The 13,118-nt window shown below is 39.2% G+C and overlaps 1 long non-coding RNA gene across 4 annotated transcripts; it reads left to right on the forward strand.

Moving 5' to 3' along the window:
- Positions 1-7,527: 7,527 nt before the first annotated feature.
- LOC145434369 (uncharacterized) lies at positions 7,528-10,393 on the forward strand. 4 transcript variants are annotated; one of them, XR_013913360.1, is made up of 4 exons: positions 7,528-8,967; positions 9,124-9,212; positions 9,273-9,336; positions 9,399-10,393. It is a non-coding gene; the product is annotated as an uncharacterized LOC145434369 (long non-coding RNA). The 4 variants fall into 4 exon arrangements; XR_013913358.1 differs by having other exon boundaries at positions 9,464-10,393; XR_013913359.1 differs by having other exon boundaries at positions 7,528-8,264; positions 8,881-8,967; positions 9,273-10,393.
- Positions 10,394-13,118: the final 2,725 nt, after the last annotated feature.

A 13,118-nucleotide genomic window follows, 5' to 3' on the forward strand; every position in this document is an offset into this window, starting at 1 on the left:
GCGTATGTTCGTAGCATGGAATATCGAATATTTTCGTGTACCATGAATATCTTTCATATGTCTTCGGTAAGAAATGAGTTATTTGGGATAATAATTAGTGTCCTACAGTAAAACTTGTTGTGTTTGATTGCATACTTTTTTATCATTGTTTGTTGTTGAAAGACGGGCGAGTTTACATTTAAATATAGTAAGCAGAACAACTCAAGTAATAAATTTTACTCGTTTGAAAATCGACAACGGAAAAAATACCGATGAATGGGGTAACACTATCAATATTAGCGGTATATTATTTTTCGCGGTATGTACCAATATTCTAAGCATAACTTGTCAAAAATTTATCATGTCATAGAAAAGTAGTCGGTTGTTATGAATTCGAAACAAATGTACTTTGATTATCACGATGATGGAAATTACGATCAACACAGTATTTCGTAAGTGAATGTGTATCGCTTGGTATGTTCAGCAGTCACTAAATGACAAAAATAGCAAACTGATGCAACCCAGTAGTTAAACGATACAGTTACAAGTTGGATGTAATCTTGATTTACAGATGACAGCTTGATGAGTATTGTGATGACATTTACTTTAGCGAATGATAACGGAAAAATTTTCGGTTGCATTGTCGGTGTATGTGTTAGACAAATAATTCTAGTACACCTAACTATAGGATACATTTGGCAAACATCGTACAAATTGTTTCGTTGTGCTGGTAACGACTTTCGGCGGTTTGGTTTCATGTCGGGAATTATTATTTGGGGGTTCAAAAACAATCAATACTACAAATGAACAACAATACAAAACACGTTAAGTGAATTACAGTGTAGCAAGTACTTCCTCGATATTACGATTGTTGTGTAACAGACATTTGTAACTGAATTGAATGCATCTAGCAAACATATTCCAATTTACTTTTGTAATGATCAAAGTATGTGAAATGGTGCGAATGGATTAGGTATTAATCAAGCGGCGGTATGTCAATTCACCTAGTGTGATATCTTGACGCCGGATAATGTGCGAAAGTGTTTCAATTCTCACTGCTGATTACGATGATAAAGTATTGTACCGGTTATTGTTTAACAAAGGAAATTGTTGTTTCATCTTTAGTCTTGGTTAGTGGAGCCAATTACATTTGTAAAATATTTTCTGATATCCGCGATACGCAGGGTGATATGTACCAAGGTGGAATAATTTTCCATTCAAGAACATTTCAGACACGCATAGTTTTACAACTCAATATGTTAATAACAACGGTACTGAAAAGTTTGTTGCTGTCCTAATAACCTTTACCACAACGCCGGGTCTAATTAACCCGAATAATTTAATAATCAAGTCATGATAGACCATTACAAAATCTCATATGTTAAATCGATGTGACAATCCTTATGTTTACATCACGATAATTTTCGATATAACACCTGCGTTCGATTGTAAGAAACTACGTTGATCAGACTTTCAAATGTCGTATACTCAAATATATTATGTTAATCTCAAGTCACCTGCACCGAGTAGAAATTACTTTTGTCTTACAAAATATATCGAGTAGTAATTACTTTGTCTTGCAAAATAGTAACGACTTTTCCAGTTGAACAAAAAAGACGAGTTGGTGGTATATGCCTAAAACCGAACTTGATATGTTTGTGGGTTGTAGTGATTACTTGCGTAGTCTTGTCTACTTTTCGTATGGACACTTTTTGCTTTGGTTCGGTGAGTTACAAACGGATTGACTTGACAAGGTTTGTGTATTTTACTCTTTTGTTGATGGTAAGATGGTGAGATGTCGAGACGTAATACTATTTCCGTACACTCAATTACAACAAAACATAACCCGCATTCAAATAAGCCGTAAGCTACAAGCGGATTTAAAACTTGATGCTGTTTTGTGGTTGACTCAAGTCAGTAGTCATGTTTGTGTTGATTTCGGGAATGATCATGACGAGTTGGTCGGGTAAATTAGGTAATGTGGTAGTAACTATGACCTTACCGAGTTGCTGACATTCAAATATCTTTTACGACTTTAATTGTGATAAATTATTTCTCAGTTATTGTTCAGACATTCAAATGTCGTATACTCAAAATATAATATGTTCAAGTCGAATCGTGTATGCACCGATATAGTAAATACTTTGTCTTCAGAATAGTAACGACCTTTACAATCGAATAAAAAAAAGACCGATCATACGAATACAACCAGGATGAATTAATTCAAATTTATGAGTTGTAGTGATATAATCAAGTAAGTGAAAACTAGATTTTTAACAATTGTTAATGTTGTGAATAATTCTTTTGAGTATGGTAAGATGTTAAAATATCTCTTTGACAAACGGAAAGCGGGACGTGAATAGAGATGCAATGTTACATTACTTGTTTCAAATCAATGTGTGTATAATATCGAAACGGGACTGCGGGAAAGTTGGTAGTCATGTTTTTCAATCCTATTTCAATTCACACTACGCCAAAGTCAAAATATTCGGTTTCGGATTATCTCGATTTACCTCTAGAACATCTCACGAATGGATTCCGACACCGTACTATAACTAGATCGCTATGTCTGATGCATTATCGTGTCAGTGACGTAGGATTTTTACAATTATTTCACACCTTTTTGAATAAGCGTCAACTTCACAGAGGATTAGGGTTGGATCAGAAATAAGTGAGAATTTGTCGGTATTCGAATCACCGTCTACACCGGCTCTGGTGTAAACTAATTACCAAAATATTACCTTGCGAGTGATTCCTAAATTTAGCAAACTAGTTCACACCCTTTTTGTTGAAAGTACGACATGTCGCTCGCAGCCTATACCCGGAAGTACGAATCACCGCCGCGCCCATAAGAATAACGATATATCATTGTTGCACTCACCGTGCCATTATCTTGTCAGCGATTGTGGGGTTTTGCAAACTATTTCACACATTTTTGAAGTGTTAGTTTGTGAACGCGGTTATTGTTGGTATTCGAATCGCCGTCTACGCCGGCTCTGTGGTAAACTAATTACCGAAATATTACCTTGTGAGTGATCGGTATGTCTTTAACACCAAGTCACTAAAAATGGTTATGTCCGAGACATTATCTTGTTAGCGATCGCGGGATTTGCAATCTATTTTACACTTTTTGAAGTGTTAATTTACGAGCGCGGTTATTTGTTGCTGAAGGTGTTAATAATCCGAAAGTATTATTCAGGTAGCAATCAATAGTGAGGAAAGAGAACACGATCGGTCATTTGACACGACTAAACTACGACATCATATATCATAATTTATGATCAAACTATTTCGCACTGAATGGAATAGTGTAATAATCGATAGTAGCGGCTGGACGAGAAATAATTCAGCGCGCAGGTCATTCGAAATATAGGTCGCACTGCTTAATCCTCACAACAAGCCACGTTTCCGTCCGCGCGGTTATTGTTGGTGACTCGTACATATTCAACACCACGCGAGAGATGTCTGAAAGTGCGAATCACGACCGCATCCATAAGAACACATGGCACCTCACCAGAGATCTCATAAGAACCAATGACACATCACCAGAGATCTCGTAAGAAACAATGGCACATCACGAGCGATAGGGGGTCTGAAAGGGTGCCATCACCAACACGAGTTTTCACGGCACATCACCGACGAAGCCTATACCCGAAAGGGTACCATCACCAGAGATCCCATAAGAACACATGGCACCTCACCAGCGGAAGGGGGGGTCAAAAGGGTGCCATCACCAATACGAGTTTCGCGGCACCTCACCAGCGGGCCCATAAGAACCCCAGGCAAATCACGAGCGATCTACATAACTACTGACATAAAACACCATATTGATTGAGAAGATGAGGAGGCTTTGTCGTAAAGAGGAGTTCATGGTCTACTTTGAACGTAGCGTACGTAAAAAATGTGCAACTGTTGTCCGAAACCGGTTAAAAAGGTAGCCTACATGTCAATTTGGAAAAGTTAAGTGTGAAAACTATGGAGCCTTTCAAAGAAACTTCCTTAACGTCTGACAGTGCAGTCAAGCAACACTTGGCAGCAATGTTCCGTGTAAGCTGCGCGCACAGAAAAATCTGATGATCGAAAGACCAAATCCTCGACCCTTTCACTAATTTCACAATTTCACGAACAGTAATTCGTAATCAGATGATGCGACATCATCTCTTTTGTAGAAAATGTATTGAAATGCGATAAAAAAACTCGATTCCGACGCAGCGAACGTCAGAGTTTTGTAAAATTCGAGGAAATCGGCAATCAAGTTAAAGTGATGACCTTAAAAATGCTGGTAAACCGAGAGTCCAGCCGTGGTTGGCTACCAACATATGTTACGCAATCTTGTTCACGGGACCGCCCAATGAGTTGGTGAGTTTGCGTGAAAAATTAGACGGAACATATTGCTTGGAAGTGTAATAGAGCCTATATAGTAGGGCTACCATATTTTGGAATCGGGAAATGAGGACACTTTTTCGAAATTTTCAAACCCAGAATTCCGGAGAAAAATCTTGAGAAAGTGGTAAATTTTTCTCACTTCGCGGTCGATTGACTAAAAGGTCATCTTTCTGGCTCAGCTCCCGAAATACCCGCCGGAGCTTTACTTCGGTGCTGATTTACGGTATCTCACTTCAATTACACAGTAAATCTGACCAAAATTCTCAGAAAAGAGGACAAAATCTCAAAAAGGAGGACATTTCGGCGTCCTCGGAGGACGTTTTCAAAATCCTGAAAAAGGAGGACAAATACTCCTGTAGGAGGACGTATGGTAACCCTAGTATTTAGCAAACAGGCAAGTCGTAATTCTTTCAAAGAAGAAAATCATGTTAGTGGTCTTTAACAAGAATGCGAGAGCTTTTCCTTGCTGGAACTTCCTTAGAACCACGTATTCATATTTCATATCAAAAAGCAGCATTAAATAAAGCTTCAGGTATTGCATTTAGGTTGCATGCATAATGTCGTAAATAAATTTAGGGTTACTTTTGATATTTGAAGGTTCACCAGTCCACAACATTTGTCTGATGGTTTTACCGGTCCGCAAGGTAGAAAACGCTGGCAACCACTATTGTAGATGATTTTATGGATGTTTATCCTACACAGTGTTCATCCCTGTCACTATTGGACCATACCGTTATATGAGGTGTTGCCGTGCTAAGTTTCACCTCTTTGATGCATTGCTAGTTACGGATTGCATTTTGATCCATGGAGTAGTATAGTTGCGACCAGTGGTGGCTTTTGGGGTGGGCGAGGTGGGCGGTCGCCCGGGGCCCCCTGGTCGAAGGGTCCCCTTATTTGGTTTTAGCGCTTTCTTTCAAGAGTTATAGTGAATAGACGTTGAAATCCGTGTACCAATGAAGAAGATGATACCGTTCCGATGGGTCAATAATCAAATCTCAGTATTCGTTAGAAGTATCTCATATCCCGATAATCACCAAGTCTCTGGATGCGGTAGAGGTAGGCTACTTAGTTTTGATGTAGTCTATTCTAGTAACCATGCAATAATAGATATGACGTAATCCGGCACCTGGCTCAAACCTTGACGTGGTGTGCTGGCTTATTACTAATTTCAGCCGCTAGCTTTCCAGATTAGTGTGGTCTATTTAGCCTGTAGCAGCTGTATTGCTATTATATTTAGGCCTGTTTCAAAGCCATGTTATAATTTCATATACGTAACACATAATACCGCTCCATACGACGCACTAATACTAAGTTGGTATGCGAAGGGGGTTCTGGGGGGCTACGCCCCCAAGAAGCTACGATTACATAATTATAGCCCCCCCCGGAAGTCTCGCCCAGGGTACCCCCAATCGTAGGGCCACCACTGGTTGTGACCAAAGTTGTTGATCCCGATGTGCATATAATTAGAATTTTATCTCTAGGGCAAATGATAAAATTTGAGTCTTCTGTCGTGAAGTGATATGTTGTGCTTCGGATTCACTCTTGAAGGTTCGCAATGCCGAACATGATATCATTATACAGGTAATATATCTATTCAATCCGCTCCCTATAATCGCACCATTTCAAATTACAAGAGATTTCTATAGAAGAAAGCAAGCAATTTGATTTTGTTGGTCAGTTATGTATAAACCAAATGCTTTTCAATAAAATCTGATATTTCAATTCATCTCTCAGTTATGGTTAAACAAGGGCGCCAGGCGCGAAATTTTTTTATGGTTAATGAATGAAATTGGTTCATTATAGGGATGGAGTGAACCTCTGAAAGGTTCAGGTTCATGTCAACGCGATACTTTTTGAAAGGTTCTGTGTGAACGCGAACGTAAACCTCAAGACGTCACGTGACGTCATATTGCTAATTCCAACCCTACATTTCAGTGAAGTGATAGCCTATATTAATGTACACGATTCCTAGCGACGACTCGGGCCACATAATCCGCAATGCTGAAGTACATATTGACGTTATAAATGTCGCCAAATATATCAACTGTGGCAATCAAATGATATAATAATCCCATAAAATCAATATCTTCCGTCGCTTTGTCAACAATTTCGAGGAGGACTTACAAGGGAATATAAGCTTACGCCTTAACGGTCTAGGCCAGCCGGACAATGTATTCGGCGTCCGAGTATTGCTACGTTGATATTGAGCAGAGTGTAAAACGAGTTTATGTACTTGCTACCGATATGACCCCTTTAAAAAGTTATATACCAGTAGCCAACTAGTCGTGCGAAGCGAATAAGTGAAATAATTTGATCAATAATAAATTGGCGCGTGTGCATGAGTGGTGTCCTTTGTTATTATAATTACTTCGTTGAAGCACGGTTATTTAGTAACCTCTGGTAAAGATTGACGCCACTTTAAAGATTGGAATCGCTGATACATACCAGACCAAATTAAAATATAAAACTCCTTTGATCAGACTCGTGCGATTTCAAAAGGGAGGTGGCGATATTTTTCCTGTGTCAGTCGCATTCATGTAGGACGGGTCTGATTGCAGGGACAAGATCATTAGGCGCCAGCCATTTAAGCAACCGACAATCTATATCAAAGGAGGCTTCGGAATACATGCATCGGTTTTAGGGCCGTCAATCATTTTGGGAGTGCACTTTGCAGAGTCGCGTGTAACCTACTCTATTATGTCTTCGTGTGTCCTGGAACGGAAATTGCCAGAACTAACAGTACCCAACCCCCATACTGAACAATAACACCCCTGGACTCAATCAACTCAACGACCTCGGGCTACTCTATAAAATTTATCTACTGGTACTGTGTATTCTCATACTTGAAAATGTAATGGTTATGCGTCCGGCTTCTCGAGCGGTAGGTCGTGGGTTCGATCCCCGGCCGGGTCATACCAAAGACTCGAAAATTGGCATCCGCAGCTATCCTACTAGGCGCTCAGCAATTACGGATAGCATGGAGGAGAAAAAAAACGGGAGCGCAGACTAAATGACCTCATGGGGCCGTATCGCAACTCCGTCGTCAAAGCATCTCGATGGTGCAGGCGAAAAATAATATCATATCTTTCTCTCTCTCAACTATGGGTATTTGCGGAAGAATGTTTTTTCGAAACATCGGTAATAAAATCAAGACATGTGTGTGGACACTTAGGGTGGATTGCACAGATGTCGATTAATCCCTAATCGCCGATTAAACGTCAGTAATCGACTGGCTTCCGTGGCACAGATACCGATCTGCCACTAATCGGTGAATTTTAATCGGCCAAATGTAATCCGCCGAGCGAGGTGTCTAGAAAGTTAATCGGCTGTGTGCTTCGCGTTGACTGCGGTCCGGGCTGGCTATATTATGTACACTAGTATTTGGTATTGAGATGGTGTTAACTGGATGTTCTGACGCGCAGTTGCGGTATTAGCTGAAAATATTGTACTCAGACACTACTACAACTGTTGTTGGCGCATATTATGGGCGTAGGCCTACCACAGCCGATAGTACCTTATGCTATGATTACCGGTATGACATTTTTTACAGACTGTACACTGTACGATAGTATACTTTGGAAATAAAATACGAGGACGGAAAATTGCAACAGACAGGAAAAGTTTCGAATAATTGAATTGATAGAAGAATATATTGAAACCAAGGAAGACAAAAAGACTGATAGCAAAACAAAAAGATGCGGCCTGAGATGTAATCAGTAAGAAATATGCAGCTATGAATACTGGTCCTGCGCGTGCAGCCGTACAACTTGCCAAATCCAGAATGTATTGAAAAATTTGAAACGAAAAGCAAAAAAGATATATGCATCACGACGCGTCGAACGGGCCAAAACTGGCCCGGACCTCCAGTTGACGAACTCCTTGGAAAAGGTTTTCGATAGGTAATTCTACTGGCAATTCTTTAAAATTCGCAGTAGGAGATGTATTGTTTCCATCTGTGTTAATCGTGACTCTCTGCGTGCTTCATACTCACGTTTTCACGCTCGTTTTGAACTGAATAGACAAATTTTGATGATCTTGAAAAACATGGATTTATTTTCTTTTTGTAATGGCCAACAAACTAACCATATCCAGAGACTGCTGCACGTCATCAGCTATACGAAAACGACACATGGGGAACACTGCTCGGCAAATTCCTAATCTGAACCACTCCTTGATCAATCTGCAATTTATTTTTATAGCACTGGTATATTTATTATCACTTTTCAGACTGTGCAGTGCAGGTGCCTGAGAAGTATCGTTGGCCATATTATTGTTAGGCTTGCAACTTGACTTGAAGATTTGACTTCGAATCAGGATTTCTCATACCGTATGTCATATTGAAGCAGTGACTCGAGTCGAATCTATTCATCCTATTCCCACTCGAGTCAAGTCATGATTTTAGTCATCCATCCTTCCTGTGTTTCGCGAGGTTAAGATAAACCGTGAAAGAATAATTTGAAAGTAGCTTTTCTAATGTATTTCCAACTAAAATTTTTAAATAAAATGTTTATTCAGATGCATATTCCGAAGATTCAGTTTGCACCTTCATAATCGACGAGGATGTGAACACAGAGCCTGGTTCTTCATGTCACAACAGTGATGGTAAGTTGAGGTACTAATTTGAAATCGATATGAATCGTGTTGGTACTAACATAGGCACACGGATACTTCAAATAGAACATTGCGGGTTGTTTTGATTGACATTAACATTGCTCTATTGAATCAATATAACTGTTGTTAACCATAGTTTTCTTGCAGCAAATGAAATTGCTGCCTTCTCGTTGTTGATGGCGATGTGACGCTTCCTTCAGTTCCTTCGACAGACTTCAGGATGGAACACCAGACCGGTAAGTGTTAGCATACAATGATGGTGATGCAACCCACAGTTTATTCATTACTACATTCAGATATGCAAGATGAAACAGAGAACACAAAAAGCTCAATGCCAATTGTCTCGAAAAAGAGAGCCAGGTGTGTTGATGAAAAAAATCATATTTTAACTATAATGTTGGTGATCAAAATGTGGTGTTCAGAAATGAGCGTCCTGGAAATGGCGAAGGAGCAGCATGATATCAGAATGAAATATTTTGACTTACAGATGCATATCAAGTACCAGAAACTGGAAATGGAAAAAGAACTGCACTGAAAATTCTACAGTAGAACTCTACAATACTAAGCGAGTTGTGTAGATTCAATTTCCAAATTTTCACATATTCAGTAATCCCTATTCTGATTTAATTGAAAAATAACTACCGTGTCTATAATTCTATTCTAATTTGTAAAAATATGCAGCCATAATTATCATCATAGTCTAATTTTGAAAAGCTGATTTTCCAGTTGTCCAATTCTGACTACAGCATAGGGTATTGGATCTCGTAATAAAAATAATTGACGAGGAATTGAATGTGTGGTTATTGTGTTCAAACACGAGATGAAATAAATACTCAAGACATTCCAGAGAAGTGATTTTGAACAATCTGTCATCGCTGAAGTTGTGCTCGGTTGTGCCGTCACGTTATCGGTGTCGCTAACCTCCAGGGTATATTCCAATGGATTTTCTGTGTCTTTGACCAACCTTCTTGGCACTCTCTCTTCTACTAGGCTCTCTAACATCTGGAGGGTAGCAAGAATATCGAGGTATGGATCCATTGTTATTCTCAGTCGGTATTGCAATATATTCATGTAGCTCTCTATAAAACAGGTTGTATTGAATTTTATGGTTGACCAAATTCTTGATAAACTGAAGTGGGGTTTGGCTGTCAACAAACAAGATTACTCAACTGGGTAACAGCAGGATAACTTGCATTGCAAAATTGTAACATAAATGCATTACTGTTTGTACAGCACTTGAGCACATGTATGCATATGACTTATTATATGATAAAATCGTCACATTGCACAACAGTTAGATCCTTGCAACGGCTGAAATTTACTTCTACACTCCTGCAGAGTCAATTGTCATAGGTTTGGAGAAATCAAAATCGTATGCAAATGTTTGTGTATGAACTCAATTTGTATATAATCACATTGGTGAAGCGGCTATCATGACTAATGCACCAAAAGACGGAAAATAAAATTATATCTGAAAGTATCTATCTAGTTCTAGATGTCCCTGAGTAATGAGATAAATGTCCTGCAATATACGAAATTTGTAGTAGAGTTTCTGGCATAGCAATACCGGTATAAGACGATGATTTTGGTACGATATTCCTACAATACCTCTTTTCATAACCTCAAAACGTTTGTTCTGACGGGTTCTGGCGTTCATAACCTTACACTGTGCAGTAGCAACAGTTTAGTTAGCTGCTATACGCACATGACATCAACTAAACATTCATATCTATGAAGAGCGCATCTCTCCCTTATGACGACACAGTTCATATCGCCACCGACCGAAAACAGCTGATTGCTAACGTACGTCATTTGCGTCGATTTGCGTCAGTAATCCGCGATAAGATAACTCACAGGCGAATCCGTATCTGTACCACAGAGTCACCAGGTGACCTTGCTCGCTGATTAAATTATCGCCGATTAAGGCAATCGGTGATTACTTTTCAATCGGCATCTGTGCAATCCACCCTTAATTGCACGAAACGCGAATAGCTTTTTTAGGTTACATTCAACTGCCCAGAATACTTCAATATTTATTGATTTAACGAAAATTTTCCCAAAATTGGGGGGATTTCTCGGATCCATACTTAGTTCTATAAGTTCACAATCATTCTCTGTTTCACCTCTGTAATGCCCGCAATAGGCTATTGTTGCTCCAAACCAATCGTTACCTAGCTTTAACACTAGAACATTCAATAACCAGGTATCTCGTTTTATTATTAAATCACCAACGTACAATGCGCTTACAGAATCATTGCCGTTAGCGAACTTCTTGAACTGGTAGAAGCACATAATCACAAATCAGCAAGCCGCTGCGGTCGTGATCATTCAAGCATAGCTGACTAACCAATCAAGAGACGTGATTTCGTGTTTACTAGTCTTCTCGCCGTTCTATGGTCATTAATACGGCCACTCTACGACAGCTACTTTCAAACGCATTTAGACAAATCTTAACGACTTTCCCGTGAGCTTATTGCAGGTTCATAGAGTTTTTTTTATTATCAATAATCTATAGAATGAGTCATGGATACGAATCATTTTCGAGATTTTCCAAATTATGGACAACCCTAATGCCATTGGCGCTTAAACTTAATCTGCGACCAAAATGCGAGTATTATTGGCATCTCGCATGTCGCGACCCAAGCCTAGCATCGAAATAATGCATTTTTGATGTCAGTATGCTACGTTTTACGGTCGTATACGAAATAGAAAAGATGCAGACAACCAGTTGCACGCAACGCAATTCTAAGAAACATGTGTGAAGCGCGCGATTTCAAATTTTGAAGTAATCGGGATTATTCGGTTCCGATCATTACGTCGATCGGACACATCAATATCGAAGGATTTAACCAAACAGCATTTTGAGCCAAAGTTTTAGTGTCGCCGATTTTTTTGGCACCACACTTTGCCCAGTCCGATGTTGTTCAACGCTTCACGTCTTCATTTGGGCATTCCCACTTCATCTCGAACACTGGGGGCGACAAAGATAACTCGACACAAAACATTGAATCCTGGCAGCTTACATAGCTGTGAATTTCGGAGAGTCGTATGATATGGCTGTTGTTATATTCGACATTGTGAAACGAATAGGGCCGTTCCAAAAATGCCTGTGTGTAATAGTCCAGCACCCGCACATTGCATTGAAGAACCCTAACGGTCCCCGACACCGTTAAGCGATATTATAAATATACCGTTCTTTCACAATCGCGAATAATATTCAATTCATTTTTGTAAATTATACGTATTGAAAAATATTGGATGCGGTATTTATGCTGTGTCCCTGCCACTACTCTGCTAGAGTATAATCCACGCAAGTTACAGATTTCCAGAGAAGCCAATGTCATTCATTCCTTATCTTAACATGAAACCAATTGAGATTGGTACATTTTCCTGATCAAGGCCCATTGTCGCAAAGTTTTTTGTCGCAAGAAATCCAGTAAATATTTTGTCCATGGGCTGCTATATTATGATATGATGGGTACTTGCCAGATTGCGCAACGGTAGATAAAAACGAAAATGTAGAAGTAGCCTACTTATCGTTACTGACCACCTCTGAAAAACAGTACATTGAAGTAAAGCGATCACTTGGCATCGATTGTTCGTTGGTATCGATTTCCCTTGACGAGAGTCAGCGGAAAATATGCCGGCTCATTTCAATATGAATATACTATTGAATCCTACAGTATTGTATAACAAAGTGGTTTGGTTACACTTGCATACCACGTAATAATCGTTATGTGCCTAATGTTATGCATCTCCTGAAATCCGGTTGGCAAATTGATACAAAAGCCCATTGTGTTATTCGCTTTCAATGCAATGACTAATATATCGAATTTAATAGTATATATTTCCTTCATATTTGAATATAAGGCGGTATCCTACAACGAATTTTACTTGTCTGTTGTAATCGACTGCGTGTATGGTAAAATGTGCGCGGTGTTTGTTATAAGTATAATAGCATTACTTCGATGTAAGGTTTGTCTATATGTGATATATACCTGCATGAGTTAAGTATGTTCAATGTTCATGATAATAACTCATTAATTTCTGGAAAACGTCGGTTAACATTCTTTCAATAATTAAGGAACGGGATACTTGAAACATGATTTCTGACTTCTCAGAAGCTGTCGTTATACTTCGTC

This window comes from Botryllus schlosseri, chromosome 2 (assembly GCF_051294905.1).
Source record: "Botryllus schlosseri isolate E-star chromosome 2, Bs_hap1, whole genome shotgun sequence".
In the NCBI taxonomy this organism is placed as follows: domain Eukaryota; kingdom Metazoa; phylum Chordata; class Ascidiacea; order Stolidobranchia; family Styelidae; genus Botryllus; species Botryllus schlosseri.